The 16763-nt window shown below is 40.9% G+C and overlaps 1 protein-coding gene across 4 annotated transcripts in view; it reads right to left on the bottom strand.

The window, feature by feature from the left end:
- CDH11 (cadherin 11) overlaps positions 1-16763 on the bottom strand; it is a 154873-nt gene that overhangs the window by 67165 nt on the left and 70945 nt on the right. For 3 of the 4 annotated variants that reach the window (XM_042821534.1, XM_042821531.1, XM_042821535.1), the window contains exon 1: positions 9577-9894. The gene's annotated coding sequence lies outside the window, so the exon portion shown is untranslated. Of the gene's footprint in view, positions 1-9576; positions 9895-15075; positions 15207-16763 lie in introns of those variants that run through there. The other variant, XM_042821533.1, reaches the window with a different exon arrangement.

The following is a 16763-nucleotide window of genomic DNA, read 5'->3' as shown; positions in this document are numbered from 1 at the left end:
CTCCACTAGACAATGCGACTCTACACCACCAGAAAAGTCTTTTGTACACAATATTAGTTTCACTTACATTACTTCTATTTCACAATAAATCTTACAGTATCAATAGCTTTCTGTAATTGCTTTGCAAAAAAATAAATATTAGAAGTCACATTTTTGTAAGGTTTCCTATTTTGTAGAGTTTTTCAAGAAATACCTTGCTAGTCATTCATTTGTGAAGGGAAATAACATAGATTCTAACTCAATTCACACACTGTGTATGGTGATGGTCAGAGACAGGATTTAATGGCTGTGAGAACAAAGTAGAGATCTATACCCAGCTCATCAGAAATCCGACACATGTAGACAATTTGGCCCATGTCTGCTGCAGAGGATGGCCTACAGAGCCTTCTGAAGGCAGCAATTACAGCTAGAATACTTTCTGACCTCCTGCTAAACATAAAAGAATCCAAGGTCATGACAACAAGCAATTGTCAAATCCTGGTAAGTATCAGAACTGGCACTTTCTCTACAGACTTGATTATTTCAGCCAAACTCATTCCTTGTTCAATTTGATTGGATAATTAAACCAATACTAGTGCAATTTCTTACATATGATGCAGTATAGATGGCATTTCTAACCCGAGTATGATTTAAAATTGCCTTAGCCATGAAACGCACGCCTCCATGTAAGTTCTGTTTAAAAATGAGTTAATGTAATAATCAAAACTAGTTTATATTTCCATATGAAGGTCATTGTTCAATAATATCAGTGTCAACTGAATGACTTCATATAGTTTCCCTGCTTTCCTTCAGAATGACCAGACATAATCTTAACCAGCAAAGTACAAATGATGAATACATAGTTAAAACATATCTAGCCAAAGAAATCATTACTAAAAGTCTGCTAATAATAAAAACAAAATTCTGAGCATATATTAAATAAAGTGGATGCTTCTGTAGCTTTCTCAATAATAAATACATACCGAAGATCACAGTAAGGTGGTACTCAATGTCAACTCAATGTCATTCAAAATAACAGAGTTTTGCAATTCTACTTGTGATTTTCACTGAGTGTGCATTGCTTTCTCTTATTAAAAACTAATTTGTAAGGCCATTCAAACACAGCACATTGCTGTAGCACAGAGTAAATCTTGGTGCTTCCTATTTCAATTGAGTTCATCATGTCCTAATTATAAGATCTGCATATTATATATAAATGCTGTATTGAGGCAGAAAGGCTGGATGCCATTTGATTTTTCATGAGACTGCTTTAATACTACTCAGATGACACCATTATCACCTTGTTCAACCGTGGAGTTTGGCTGGAAGTGAAGTAAACATATAAGAAGCCACTGAAGATATTGAGAGTTAGTTTGTATCATATCTAACTGCTCCCGGTAGTTTGGCATACATCTGCATAAGGATTGAAAAAACCTAAGTAATGCAGAAGGTAACCAGATAATAATATCTACAAGACTGTAGTGAGGGTTTTTATTACATTGGAAACTAGGAATAGGAGATCTTCATTTAATCCAGGTAGAAGTAAGAGCCAAAGGAGAAGGTAATTGTTGGGTTAGCGTGACCCAGTCAATCAGAGAAGGATTTCTTCGTACTTGATTTGAGAATAAGTGCAGTTGGTTGAGTAAAAGAGCAAAATGGGGAAAAAACAACACTAGAAAAGCAGAGTCCACTGTACCTAATAAAAGTGAAGTGATGGGAAAGCAGGGCAAAGTGGGAACGTTTGAAGGTTAGAAGTTCACTGAACATTTGATTTCATGCTGTAAAGAGAGAGTGGAAGCTAATAAAGTGAGGCACAAGAAATATCATCTAAACATAAGCAAGATCAATAAACTCAAGGAGATGAGATGATGCAGGAACCTGAGAAACGAGAAGCAAGAGCACAGCACCATTGCTGAGAATGATGATAATCTCACCAACGTCATATTGACAGTAACCTTAAATACTGGACATGTTTTGTTTCAACCTACATCATGCAGAGGCCTCAATTAGCTGTGAAACTTTTCAGCTCACTTATGCACAGGTCAGTGAACTGGGAACATAACTAAGGAAGGAATAATCTCAAACTGGCTTCACTATAAGGATACAGCCAAAGATGGCTCCATGGAAAACCACATGATAGTGATCTATAAAGAGTGTTGAATTTAATACCTGGAACTTGGCTACGTACTTGCAGTTTTTGAACACGATTTTTTCATACCAATATTGTGAAATACACAATTTTAAGGACAGAAAGAACTGTAACGACCATCCTAAATCTGAACTCCAGTCACTCCTCTTGTTACCTAATCAGTCCTTTTGTATGTAAATGATAAATTGTTTGTATCTAAATGCCAGTGTCTGCTATGTTTCATTCCTGCTTTAGAAAAAAGAAATGCTATGTAAATTGCCACCATGCTAAAAAGAATTGAAATGCATACTAATCAGCCATACTCTCTGAGCTATACTGGCTATAACCGGAACAAATAAAAAGGCAACAATCAGCAAGGGACAAAGTTTTCTATTTGAATCAGGGCCCCAAACAGAATTATCATTCAACTGCTTTTCAGAATGTTGGAACCTCTTACGTCTGGAAGAAATTGGGTTCGAAAAGCTGAATGAACAGTAATGTTCACTAGCATTATTAAAGATCTTCACTGAATTTTCAGTTGCAAGCAAACATACTGAAAAAGAATGGCAAGGAAAAGCTATCCTTAAATATATCTGCTCACTGTTTGCATTGGATTTGAGTAGTTTGCGTTTGTCAGCATTTGACAGTTTGAGTAATTTGTCAGCGTCAGAGTGGTCATCTCTACAGTTGACAGTAATGGCTGCAGCTTGAAACGGGAGGCTGTGATCACAGTACTGCACATAATCAATTGAGCAGCACTCAGCTCTTTTAATATTGGTCACTTCTCAGAGAAAGCTTACAAACAGGTCTGCTCTGACTCGAAAGTATCCTGTAATAAAGATACACCCTAACATCTTGTTTTGATTGGTGAACTAAAATGAACTGAACAGTACTTAGGAACACGTAACTGGAGTCAATATTCGGTCAATTCTTCCAAAACTAAAGGCTGCCTTTCAGAATCACTGCTCTGAAAAGGGCAGTATCTAATCCTAAAAGTTCAAGTGCATGTTCTAATGCTAATGAGACCAGTTGTTCTTTTTATTAGTTAAATGCCATGTTAATTCCTATATTTCCTCCAAGATTTATCTCAGATTAAATTATTAATTCCAAAATTTAGGCATCGACTTGTTGAATGTCACTGTTTGCAAACAATGTAAAGGATTTATTTCTTAGCTTATTGCTTCAATTAAAATTTGCTAGTAAAACACAAAAAAATTAAACAAGCTTGAAATGAAAATATGCATGCACAAAGTGCACACAAGTTGTATGTATGTACAGAAGGATATGAGACTAAATAGCTCAAAAGGTCCAAGGACACTTGTATAAAGGCGTGTACAGTTACAGGCATTCTGGTATATACTTATAGTTTTGTCTCCAATGTTGCATTATTAAATGCTTTCCAACTTTGCACTAACTTTGTGTGACGTGTCTACATATAAAAGAAAAAATGGTTAGTTGATAAAAGACAAAAGTAATACAGTTACAGTTATTCATTCAGCAGCCAAGATCTTTGAGATGATTACTTTAAATCAAGAAGGGACAGACCATTTAAATTTATGACTCAATGCAGACACATGCATGTATTAATAAAACAGTTAGCATTAATGGAAATAGGGTTTAGTCTCCTGATTCAAATAGAGCTATCATTTCTGGTTTATATTGAACTAATGACTTATCCTTGGCAGAATGATATGTATGCATGTTTTTAACTATTTAACTTAACCACTGAGACCAATTAATATGTTTCTGAAGTTTTATTTTATTTTAAAATATATATCAGCAGCCTCACTGGGATAAAATTTATGTTGAACCAGAGTTTCTATGCCATCAGTTTAACCTTAAATGTAAAACTTTCTAATGGAATATCTGATGATAACTCTGCATAAAATGAAGACTATTGAAATGCAGTGCAGAAGAAACAGCTCTTCAATAAGACTGACATTAAGGAACTTTTTTGCCTACCAAGCTAGCATGGAGCTCATGTGAAAAGGAACAGGAGCTGCCAAGTGTAGCCATAAGCTGCATTTCTATCCTATTAGTTTGTGAGGATAGAAGCAAAGAACCAAACTGAGCACAACCATCCAAGCCAGGCTGTTTCCAGACTATGGAACAGCAGTGATGCATGCTGGTAATATATGCATAATGTATGCACTAATAGCACTGCACAAACCTGGAATAGAAGAGACCTGAACTCCTGGGCTCATCAAGCTCACAGACATGAAAATTCTGTGACGTGTGTTTTAAAGGGTTATTGAATGTAATTATTTTTGCACATCACTCTGATCTTTGTGTATGTGGACCTGTGTCTCCAAGTAATCATTGGGAGTCCAACAGAACTGTGTCAGGCCATACCAATACACATAAATTAAAGAGAGGTATTTCCTACTGCTTACATTCATGTCTCGAAGTTCTGTTCAATTTTGTCTGCTTTATAAGACTTTGTGTTCCACAACTGAATTTTATGTCAGTTTGTCTATAATGTTATAATGAAGGTACTGTTCATCTGTTGATGGACTATTAGAACATTATTATAATAGTAAATTCTACTTAGAAGCTTACTACAGCTTCGTTCACCAATCACTCATGAAAAACCTGGCTCTTCCTTTGTACTCAGTTACTTGGTACTTTTCTTTTAATCCATTTACATCGATTTCTGCTACTCCAACTCTGCCTGCCATTGCATTACAATTAAGAATTCTGATGTACCCTCACTGTTTCAGAAGGGAAAGAGCTCTTACTCATTGCCAAACTCTGGAGGAAAACAAAAAAACAAAAACAACAAAAAAAAAAAAAAAAAAAAAAAAAAAAAAAAACAACAAAAACAACAAAACACAAAGCCCCCTTAGAATTTGCTTAAGCCAGCACTTTAAAACTGAAGAACTAAATTATGGTTCTTGGAGCCAGCAGAGCTCAGTGGTGCTGAGACGTCTGAAAGCCACCGCATCACCCATGCAGTTATGGAAGAAGGCCTTGTGCCTTTGTCAGGCAAAATTAGCCATAATGTCTCCCTCCCTCCAGGTACACTCAGCAGCAGGCTGGCTGCTCCCCTACTTGTCTCAGAACTCCTGCTGGCTTGTGAGGCACTGCTGCAGTCCCAGCCGTGCATAGTGTACTCTGAAGGGCAGCTCTAACTTTTCCACCACCTTGAGTGCATTTAACAGCATAAAGAGTGCTTTCTGCCTTGAAGCTCAGCTCAGAGAACGGGAAGCTAATGGTTCTTGGGCTGCTCTTTGCAACACCAGGTTCCTCAGCAAAGCAGTACTCATTTCCAGCACAGTAGTTACTAACACTCTCATCAAGAGTTGCCGCTATAAGATAATTCTTCACTAATACCCCAGATCAAGTGCTTGACAGAGAATGGTACAACTCTTATGATATCAAGTTCCCCATTTTTGTCATCAAAGTCATGCATAACCATTTCTACCACACACATTTAGTTCTCTGCTTGTGTATTTGCCCAAATGGATATGATATAATGCTACAGAATTCTGCACTCCATTACGTATAAGTTATCTTTCACAGCAATGTGATTGCTCTGAGTCAAACCAAAGCCCCGTGTAGCCCATGTCCAGCCCCTACCCCACTGTGGATGGCTAGAGAGGAATGTGAGAACAGGACAGCTGGAAACGAGAACCCCTTCCACTCTGCAATCACTTAAAATCTACACCATTATGTATGCTGTTTTCAGCCAGCATTTGCAATGATGGGCTGTAATGTTTTCTGGTCAACTTCATCTTTTCAGTTTCAAGGTGCTATGGGATTATGCGAAATGATCTGAGCAACCTCCTGTTCTCTGTTTTTCCACTGTAGGCTCCACTGACCTAGATGTGCACGGGTAAAACAAGCCCAATTCAGCCTGATATGCCTTTCTTCTCTCCAAGATGTTGTTATAGGATATCCCAAGCACTGACAATATTTCTGATAAACATTTTTGGTTTTGCCGTATCATCTTTTCTACCTTTATACTCCTGCCCTCAGCATAGCAAGAACTGACATCGTCTTTGACAAAGGGAGGACGAGACAGCAAATCCCTTACAAACCGCTGCGCTGAGAGGACAGCCGCTGTTTGTGCCAGAGCCAGACTGCGGCTGGTGCTCCTCTGACAATCTCAACTTGCACCGTCCCTAAACTTTGTAGTGAGAGCCAAGGTGGTAACGCGACGCCGAAGGTAAAGCGATCCACCAACTAGAAAGATGTTAATCCTGACAAACTGCCTGAGCATTAGCCCGAACCGCAGCGAGATTGAATCCCGGCTCCCCCGGGAGAGCCGCTGCTGCCGGCGGTAACAAAACGCCTTTCAGGCGCCCGGAGCGCGGCGGCGGCGGTGCGAGCGCGGAGCGACAGCGCCCTCTGGTGCCCTCCAGGCCCCGCTCCGCCGGCGCTGCCCCTCCGCCGGGCACCGCGCGTCGCTGCGGCATCCGCCGGCCGCGGTCAGACGGCTTTAAAGTCCTTCCTAGGAAAACGAACGGGTTTAGGAATTCGGCACCCTTACGGCCGTCGGCAGTTTCACAGGCTATGAGTATTTTGTAATCAAACACAGGGCTGCGTTTTGTCCTCACGTACCAGTAAGGAGTGTTAGAACTAGGTGACTACAATGTTCCTAAATTGATGAGAGAGGAAATAAAAATAAATTCCGCATCTCAAACTCCAACACTTAATCACAAAGTAAGTCCTCTTAAGACCGAGATTTACGCTATCCCGAAGCCGGTGGCCACCTCCATTTCCTAAATCTTTGGGTTGGACCCAACAAAGGGACCATGAAAAAAAGTGCCATTTTAAGTGGGTACAGCATAGGAAACTATGTATGGATTTTTAGCTTTAAATGCTAACAGAAAAACTCAGACGTAAAACGTCTAGAAAGTATGCTGCTGAACGGCTCTCAATTAATTGATTCCAGATGAGATCTCTGCTTCTCACACACTGAAGATATTTTGCAAAACATCCAGCTCACAAAATGGATTCAAAGTCATCCAAAGAGGTTCACCCAGAAGGAGCAGACCCAAGTGTTAAGTCAGAAGTTGCTTCAGATTACTATGGTGTCTGTGCTGGAAATACCTTCTGGAATTACTGTGGAAATCTGTTACTTAATGCATGCCCTGCTGCAGCGTTTGCAGAAAAGAAAAATAACAATCTCAAACTCCTGGAATTCTGAACCTCACCCAAACTAAATCAAATATGTTGTTAAAATGGTATAGAAACTGAAGCGGGAATCATGTGATATATTATAAAGTGTGTTATCAAATCACAAAAATTGTTCTAATCTTTGTAGTTTCCCCACATTGTTATGCAAAAGAAGATTCAATTTGGTTGTTCTGTCCCTCTGTCACCCATTTCCATGCATATTTCCTTCTGAAACTACTGATGATAAATTGCAATGACTTATCTCTTGATGTGCTCTATCGTAGCAGCTTTTCTGGTAATGAAGTAATCTAGTTCTTGGTGATTTCTTACGGACAGACAACACATAAATGTTAGCAAAGTTGAAGCTGATGTAGAGAAGTCTGTAAATAACATCATGCTAATTACCTGACGCTCTAGTGAAAAGCTGAGGGAAATAAATAAATAAACTATTAAATAAATAAATGAAAGAATCCCATTCCAGGGCCTAAGAACAAGAGTCTGCAGGAGAAAGGTACCTTTTAGGTAACTGCCCTCAAAAATGTCTAGTTCTTCTACTGAAGATGTAGCTCTTTGTTCTGTAACTTTATTTTGCCATTGTCCCTCAAAAGGAAGGAAAAGGGCTTTAGAAGTACAGTAAGAAACTTCTATTTTCTGTAGTATGGTAGACAAAGACTTCTGCTACAGAATACGTGCTAAGGTCTGAAGCCCAAAACTAGATCATCTTCTCTTCATTCTCACTGCCTATCTCCCAACAACATGATTTGCACTGCTCTGCTATGAAAATGCTGTTCATAAGCAAGCATCTGCAATTCCACTCCCTTGTACTTGTGTATATCTCTCCTTATAAAATCATCCAAAGGACTGAGTACAGCCATCAATTTATGTTTCAAACCTCAGTGGACAGAACTGAGGCAGATGCCAGATTAATTATTGCAGAAGTTCCATATTGAAAGTAAATTCATTTATTGATATAAGGCAGCCAGTGTGGAAAAAAAGAGCAAAATCCCTACCTGGAGAAATCACACAGACTTTGGAAACACTGAAGCAAGCAAGGGAAGGGGAAAAGAGGCAGACAGACATTCAATAACATCTGAGTAGTTGCTTCCCTCCTTCTGAATCTGTTAGTGCTTTTCTCACTCAACAGTTTCATTATTAAAGAATTAAAAATATTTAATTTCTTAGTAGAGCCTGCACAGCCTCTATCACCATCACAAATCAACAGGAAGAAAGTCTTTCCCAGGGAGTTACTACTCACTGGAATGCGAAAGGAGAAATGAGCATTCTCTTTTATAAAAGGCCAATTTCTGAATTAGTGACCTCATTTGCTAAAGAGGTTCCTTTGTCACAGATATCTCAGAAGGTAAATACTGTGTTACACAGCCACTCTGTCCTTTGTAGCGATGTACAAAGATCTCCTCGCACATACCGGTTCTCTCCTCAGCAGATGAATATTTAAAAGAGTAGACAATAAAGGGGGGGGGCTTCTATAGGAGGTAAAGGCATTTGTATCATGATGTCAGATTGCTATATGCGCTCCCCAAGGACTGCACAGGAAGCACTTTTATTCTGAAACTTCATGGTATTTATGGGGACCCACAGTCCGATCTATTTTGCCTTTCTTGGGGATGTGCTCATGCACGTCTCACCCAGGAGTCTGATGCTTTCTGCACCAGCCCATGTTAGAGACAGATACCATTTTGGTACCTTGTGAATAGTAATGCATTTCAAAGCCAGCAAGCAAATTAAAAAGACAATAAAAGGAGAAAGATATAAATCAAAGTCTTTCATTCCAGATAGAACATCCCTTCATTTCATGCACTCCTAATTTCTGCATATCCATTTCATGCCTGGGAGCTACAGCACAAGTAAAAGATTTGCAGTTTGGAGCTTTCAGTATCTGCTTATCCGAAGGAACATTTTAACACACACAAATGCTCACCATCTCCCTTCCAGTCCTCCCCCTCCCCCAGCAAGATGTGGAAACAAGAATAACACTAAAAAAAAATAAAAATAAAAAAATAAAAAATTAAAAAATTAAAAAAAAAGAGAAAGAAAGGAACCACCACTCAAGAACCCAACGGCGGCCGCTGCTCTCTCCCTCCCCGCCGGGGCTGCGGAACCCTCGGGCCCCTCCGCGCTCCCCGCACACACCTGCCCGCCCAGCCCCGTGCTGTTGCCGCTAAGTTTGCTGCGCAGCCACGCGCGGACACGCACGCATCCTCCCGCCGGGCGCTGCTGCTGCCGCCGCTGCTGCGCGCAACGGGAGAGCAGCGCTCCCGCGGCCACCCGTTTGCTCCGCCAAGCCGGCGCGGCTCCGCGCTGCTCCCGCGGCTTCAGGCAGTGCCTACCTGCGAGTCCAGCGGGGCTGGAGGCTTCCCGGGGCCACCTCCGGAGTAGGGGGAGAGGAGGCAAGTCCCATTCACAACTAGACGCTGAGCAGAGGCGGCAGCATCTTCAGCCTATTACACTCCACCCTCAGCGGCAGCTGAATGAGGCTCCGAGCTAGTGGCAGGAATTGGAAAGAGGGAGGGAGGGGAAAGGGGAGAGGAAAGGGGAGAGGGAGGGAGAGAGAGGGAGCGAGCAAGGGGGAGCGAAGCGAGATGAGAGGAAGGGAGAAGCTGGAGGCTGTTGCTTCTTCTCGGTTTCCTTTTCCCTTCCCCCAGCCCAGAGGGAAGCGAACCCCGAGCCCGCCCAGGAGCCGCGCCCCGAGTGCCCGCGACGGGAGAAGCGAGGCTGGGGGCGAGGGGCTGCGGAGCCCACAAGCGCGCGCACGGCTCTGCTCGGCTGCTCTCGGCCGCGCGGGCACCCACGCGCGTCCGCGAGGGGACGGGGCCGCCCAACCCGCTGTGCCGACGGGACGTGCCCCGTCCCTGCCCTGCCACCACCCCTCTGCGGACAGTACGAGAACACCCCACGGCAGCGCCTCCGCGGGTGGGCCGGAGCCCCCGTAAAGCCCTGGGCACGGACAAAACCGTGCTGCTTTGCTGCCCGGACACACCTCGACACGGACAGAAAGCACCTCGGGTGGACGAGCAGCCGGAGCGCGATGTGCTGAACGCACTCACGTTTCCTCACATAATTACACATTTCTCCAGGAAAAATAAAAGTTTCCCATGCATTTCTACGCATGGAAGATCTCAGCCTGTGCAGTCCAGAGCCCTCGAGACTCAGGGTTGAGCCCTCCCTTCCTTACACGAAGGTAAAACTCAGGGCACAGTGCCCAGGTGGAGCAGAGCTGCTCGGCATCTCTGTGGCACATGCTGTGTGCCAACCCGGCGGCATCACAGCCTGCTCCTCCTGCCTTAACACCACGCACGCACACACCAGCCTGCGAGAAGTGCTCAGCCCCCTTATAACCCCAAGGTCCACTCACTCGGAGGCTCAAACACAGCGCAGGGAGGAAGGGATGCAATGCACAGCCCATCAAGAATCAGTCTGGAAATGGTTAGGTGCACCTTTGTGAAAAGAATCTGCCCGTCCTCAGGCAGCCCACCCGCCCGCTCATCCCCCACGCCACCAGGCAGCACTGCTCCGCGATCGCACCACTCAGCCCTGAAGAACAAGGCTTTTATATGCTGTGGTTAATTAGCTCTGCCAATAACTCCAGGCAAAGAAAGAAGGAAAAAAAAAAAAAAAAAAAAAAAAACCAAAAAAACTGGCACAAAAAGCTCCCACTGTACAAACAAAGAATTTGGAAGGAGGGAAGCTGATAAACAATGCATCCCAGGGAGGCCGGCAGGCACTGAACTCAGCCCAGCAAGCAGCAAGCCCTGGGCCTGGTGTCAGCCCTGGGGAAGGAGCAACAGCTTCCTCCTGTCTGCAGGGCTGGGGGTTGAGAATTAAAGCTACAGAGAGATGCTGAGAGTTCCCAGTTCATCCACATAGGAAGCAGGGCCTGCCTGCATCATGAGGCAGCCTGGGGTGCCCCGAAATCCAGGCCCAGAGCATGGTGCTCACCGGCCACAGGGACAGCAGCTGCTGTAGAGTGCTCAGAGCTTGGGGCTGGCACTGGAAACACCAGAAATACCCTGGGCTGAGTTGAGAGCATGAGGTAACCAGACAGCTAATTAACTGATACTGAAGTACTAAAGGCTCTATTTGGATAGGAAAAAGGCTGTGGTAGTAAGAGAACTAGCTTAAGGAAAGAAGTAGTTTTTGATAGGAAATGTGAAGAGTAATAAATTGCTATCAAGAAATAAAGCATGAAAAGAATAGCATTTGAGAAAGTTTTTGAGGAGAAGCAGCTGAGGAAAAAAAGGTGATGCACATTAATTTAGAACAGTTTTGTCAAGAAATTGGTTTTGGAGAGAAAACATGAGAGGAAGGGCAACATCTCAAAATAGTTTCATACAATCTCAGCCCAAACCTATTGACTTTAGTGTGTCATCAGTCTCCTGTGACAATAATATGAGAATTACCATTTGTTTTCTTTATGGGCACAATGCAGCAGCTCTACTTAGCACAGCTCTGCTGCTGGGGCTGCCAAAATCACCACTTCACTGAAGCCCAGGACTGGGCAGTTGGCTGAAGAATCTTCCCTTTTTCCCTTCTCCTGCTGGCTTCAGCAGCACAGTGGAGGGGATGACTTTTGTAATTCCCTTTTTTAAACTGCTGAGATCAGGGTTTTTTTGGATATAAAGGAAATGTGAAAGCAATTTCAATCTAATTAAGCATATACAATAGGTACCCATAATATTCTCTAGTCAAAGAGCATATTGATCTATAATGGAAGGTTTCATTAATTCCATTTGAGAAGGCATGTTAACAAATGAGGGCAGTAACATCTGATCTGGTGAGTGCATCGAGTTTCCTCTCTTCTTTCTACACTAAAATCTCACAGTTCAGCTAACCAGATCAAATATTATTTTTCCTTTATTTGTCCATCTTCTTATTGGACCTATGGATGGAAGGTCCTATCTGCAAAATTAACACAGAATTCTTACTGAAAGTGTTTGCACCACTCTGCTGAGTTTCATTTCTGACTACATTAATAATTAGAATTGTACGTAATGTCAGTAAAAAGAAGTTCTTCTATCCAGACTGGGCAACTAGCTGGAGATACCACTCTCTATACACTGAAATTTCTCAATCACCAGCTTATGCTGGAAACCTACAACCATCTAAAGTTAGATGAGTCCTGCTTTTTATGTTAGATATGGAAAAAAAAGAAGTGGTCAAACCAAAACCAATATGTGCTGCTGATAGATGAGGACATTTGTCATATTCCCTTTACTACAGATTATATTCAGGCAACAACCCTGCCATAATTTCAGGAAAGCAACTGCAGAGTCCATGCACAAGACATGACAGTGGTTCACATAAAGAGAAAAATGCAGGAATGTAACCAGGAACATTCACAGAACTACACAGCTGAAGTTCTAGCAGCTCAGTGCTCATGTGTGCATTCATAGCATGATAGACAAAGAACTTCACTGACTGACCAAGTTGTGCCTTGTCATTCCTACCACAAATAAAGGTGAGGAAACTAGGATAAACTTTGCAAAGTTCCGTGTTTGCAGACTATTTCTCCTGGCGACTCTTCACCTATAAAACCTTAGGGTAGATACTACCTTTACGAAGGTCATGTTGCAGCCAATGTAAATTCTATGTGGACAGTATCAGAATAAACCCAGCTTAAAATGGGAAATCCTTCCAAATACAATCACCACCTGTCTTTACAAAACATTACATGTGAAACACAAAGCAGGCTTCAGCTATCCTGCTGCCATGGAAGTCATGGCAGAGCAGCAGGGGTGTACAGGAAGGTCTGCAGTTACCACTTACAGCTGCTTGAAACCTGGTGGCAAAATGCAATCAGTGTTAGACATAAATAAAGGAAGTTTATACATATTTTAAACAGTATCTATTTTTGGATATCCATATATTTAGGTTAAGAACATCTGTGATAACAAATCTGCAAAACCTAAAAAAAAGATTACCTACTGTGGGCTTACAGAATCTGACGTTAAAATTCTGCTCACTGCTTGGTAAGTTAACTCATTTATCATTTCAAAATAAGCTAGCTGGTTTGCTTCCCAAGTATCTGAATGGGTACATGCACTTCTGCTAATTGAATCATTGTTCTCGGAAACATTGCAGCTGAGTTCATGAAATGCACATAAGCAGGTGTATCATAAGTTTAAGCTGGGCATTTGTATTAAAATTTGTATGGAAAACCTTGAACTGCGAACTTCAGAAATGGAAGTCCAACAAGCCTTCCACAGTTCAAAAGATTTCATCAGCATCTCATTTACTGAATACCTTAGGCACACCGACACAATAAATGTGAAAGACTCTTTTTTCTTTCCATGTTTTGACCCTCTTTTTTCCAGGCCCTACAAGCTGTTTTCCCATATGACTTCAGCTACCTTTAAAAGACCTGTAATTTCCTTCACTTTTCTTCTCGCTTGGAAAGTATTTGAGATTTTAAAGGGCATATTGCTAGCAGCAGGAGCTGGGAGTTCAGGAAGAAGAGAGACAGTGAAAAAGAAGTATAGAAGAGAGTCGTAGTAAAAGATATTCCATAGACTAAACAATGTGTTTGTTCCAAATGTCCTTCAAATTCAGAAACAAAGCAAAATTTGCTTCCTATGTGAAAATACATAAAGCAGGACTGAAGGAGAGAGGAAAAAAATTCTTCCTACTGACCCTAAAAGAAGGATAACTAATGAAAGCCACAGTACTAGCACAGTGAGAACACAAGTATGCAAGATGAATGTAACTTACAAAAGTGTGCATCTTGTAGAATGCACAGTTCAAAACAACCATTATCTGAAGCTGTGTTTTTGGGGTTTTTTTTTTTGGTGTTTTTTGTTGTTTGTTGTTGCTTTTTTAATAAAAAAAGTCTTCCTTGTGGAAATATAAGAATATTGTTGTTATAACAACAAAGTGTTGTTATGTTCTGATATCCTTGGGAAAGGTTAAAACAAAGGCAAAAACACACACACACACAAAAAGTGCAAAACAACAGATACAGAAGCTGTCTCCACAAAGTTAACAATCTACCAGCATATTCCTTGAAGCACTCAAACCTGGAAAGAAAAGGGAATTTTGAAGTAGGAGGAACCAGGGAACTATGGAAATACAAATGGTTTGTATTTCACAAACCACAGTTTTCACAGTTCCACAGTTTTGTTTTCATTCCTGATGTGCACATGGACCTTCCTTTCAATGTACCAGCTGCACAGAGAAATCATCAGCTTGAATCACCCATTCCAAGCGGTACCCAGGACAGCACTCTCACAACCAGGATTGATGGCATATCAAGGAGATACCCAGATTTGGAGTTTGGTTATGTATCTGTCTACTGCAAGAAAAGGCCTCATTCCTAGACCAGAGCAAAAAAAAGCTCTTCCCTTTAAACTGCTGATGGAGTCTGGTCTGATGGCATTCCACATTTTTAATCATCTTCATAATGAAGATAAAATTCCTCGTTTTCAGTCAAACTCAAGTGGCCAGACATGGGCCACAGGATAAGAATGTGCCTATCAATCAAAGACAGCAAAACTGAATCCAAATTTGTTCAAGCAGCAGTAGAAGAAAAGTCCATTTTTCTCCAGTTTTCAGAAATCTTTTAAAGATAGGTCTGGTTTTATTAAGACTTTGATGACGGGGAACTCCCTTGTCTCACAAAATCTAAGGAGGTAGTTTGGAAGGTACTGAGCATACACAATTAGACATTTCTATCATTCTCTGAACTTTGAGACCATCTTACACTGATAAAGCCCTGAGCAAATTTTTGGACTATTTTAATGAGTTTTAGAAACTGCCACAGCATCCTGGCCATTGTCCCACTTCCTCAGCTCTGCTGCAATGTATATAAGACCAGGCAGGACTGGACTAGTTACCTGTTGTGATGTGAAGGGGTGCGTCAAGCTCAGGAAATTTCCAAGGGTATCCAAGACAGCCTTTTAGTTTCCTTGGGTTACAGAACAGGTTCAATCTAGGATCAAGCTCCAGATGACTTGCTTGTATAGCACTGAAAAACATTATCAAAGAATAATATTAATAAAGGCATTAAATTTAAAACTAGTACACACAAAGAGTTTGCTGACCACTGTAGATTTGAAATATAGCCTATTTACGGTTACAACCTAGCACCTAATAATTATGGCATAGAAGTACTCAGAGAGGGGAAAAAAGGCTCGAGTGGTAAGTTGGACAAACTTCATAAACGCTGTGATGTATCAATGGCTTTTACTAATGGGTTTTTAGAAATCCAGATAAGAAAATTAGATTTCTCATTTAAACAAGATTATTTAGTTAAGAACTTCAGAATCATTTATTTCTGACACTACACACTAAAAAAAGAAACACATTTTTATATATGTGTGCATATACACACACCTGTGCATATGGCACTGTCTGAATGGGCTGCCAAGAAGGATGAGGACTTCAAATAAATTATTCTATTCAGCTTCTGGTTTGAATGGAGAAGGTAGCTTATATAATTAATTTTATCAGAAAATAAGTTGGAAAAAAAATTCAGTACATCTACATGTACAGCTTCAACACACATCACTTGATAGTAAAATATAACATGGTTAAATATTTGGTTGTAATTCAGTCTTTTAATTCCATTTTTGAGTATCAATTCTTTTGCAAAGAATGTAAGATCAATGATTATGGTTCTTTCAAAACATAAGAAAAAAAATACATAGTCTTCATAATTTTTTTCCACTTTCCTGCATTCATATTTGTTAGAACGTATTTCTGCTCTGCTATGAATACTTTTTCATGTATATTGGATATATCTAACATCAGTTTGCAAATAGTCCAAACTGTGTCCAAGAAGATTTAAGAGAGAATGATGTCCCTGTAATCTCAGCTGCTAACCCTTCCGTACTGACAAACACCAGGCAGTCATGCTTATCTAGCACAAAGATCTTTCTTCATTTAATGCCCCCAGCTTGAGATAGTCAATCTTGCCCAGCATGTGCCTCACGTATTTCAGATTTTTATTTGTGATTTTTGTGTATATCCCCATGCTCTTCCAAGTACTATGAGTCAGTAGCTACTTATCTATCCATACAAGGCCATAATCAAACGCATTTTTACACCAGTGTATGAATGGCCATGTAGCACAGATCCAGGAGATCAATCACTATCATGACTGCAAGAGTTCAGTAAACAATTATAAATTGAGCTGTTGTATATAGACTAGCAAAATAATGACAAAATGATAGACCTCTAGCCATAAATTCTAGTTTATGCCATATACAACACTGAACCAAGTGATATGCTATCACTGCATTAACATCTATATGCTACTGAAAAATATTGTCATTTCTCTCAAATGAGCTGAAGTGAATAAAAATGTTATAAAAAGAAATATAGATTTGCTTGACTATTTAAAGTCCACAAGATTATAATTTTTTAATATTGCTTTTATCAGAAGATAAAAATATAACTAGACTTTACAGTTTGTCAGATGAGTCATAACTAAAAACATTAGATGATTCACATAATAATCAATCACAAAACAGGAAAACAATCTCAGTTATTAAACTTGCTGAAAAATGAAATGTCACTGTTT

The sequence above is a fragment of the Centrocercus urophasianus genome, unplaced genomic scaffold, assembly GCF_019232065.1.
Source record: "Centrocercus urophasianus isolate 14NV4802_14NV808 unplaced genomic scaffold, USGS_Curo_1.0 seq_2, whole genome shotgun sequence".
NCBI classification, from domain to species: Eukaryota; Metazoa; Chordata; class Aves; order Galliformes; family Phasianidae; genus Centrocercus; species Centrocercus urophasianus.
The sequence above is the reverse complement of the archived record's forward strand: the minus strand, read 5'-3'. Positions and strand labels throughout refer to the sequence as shown.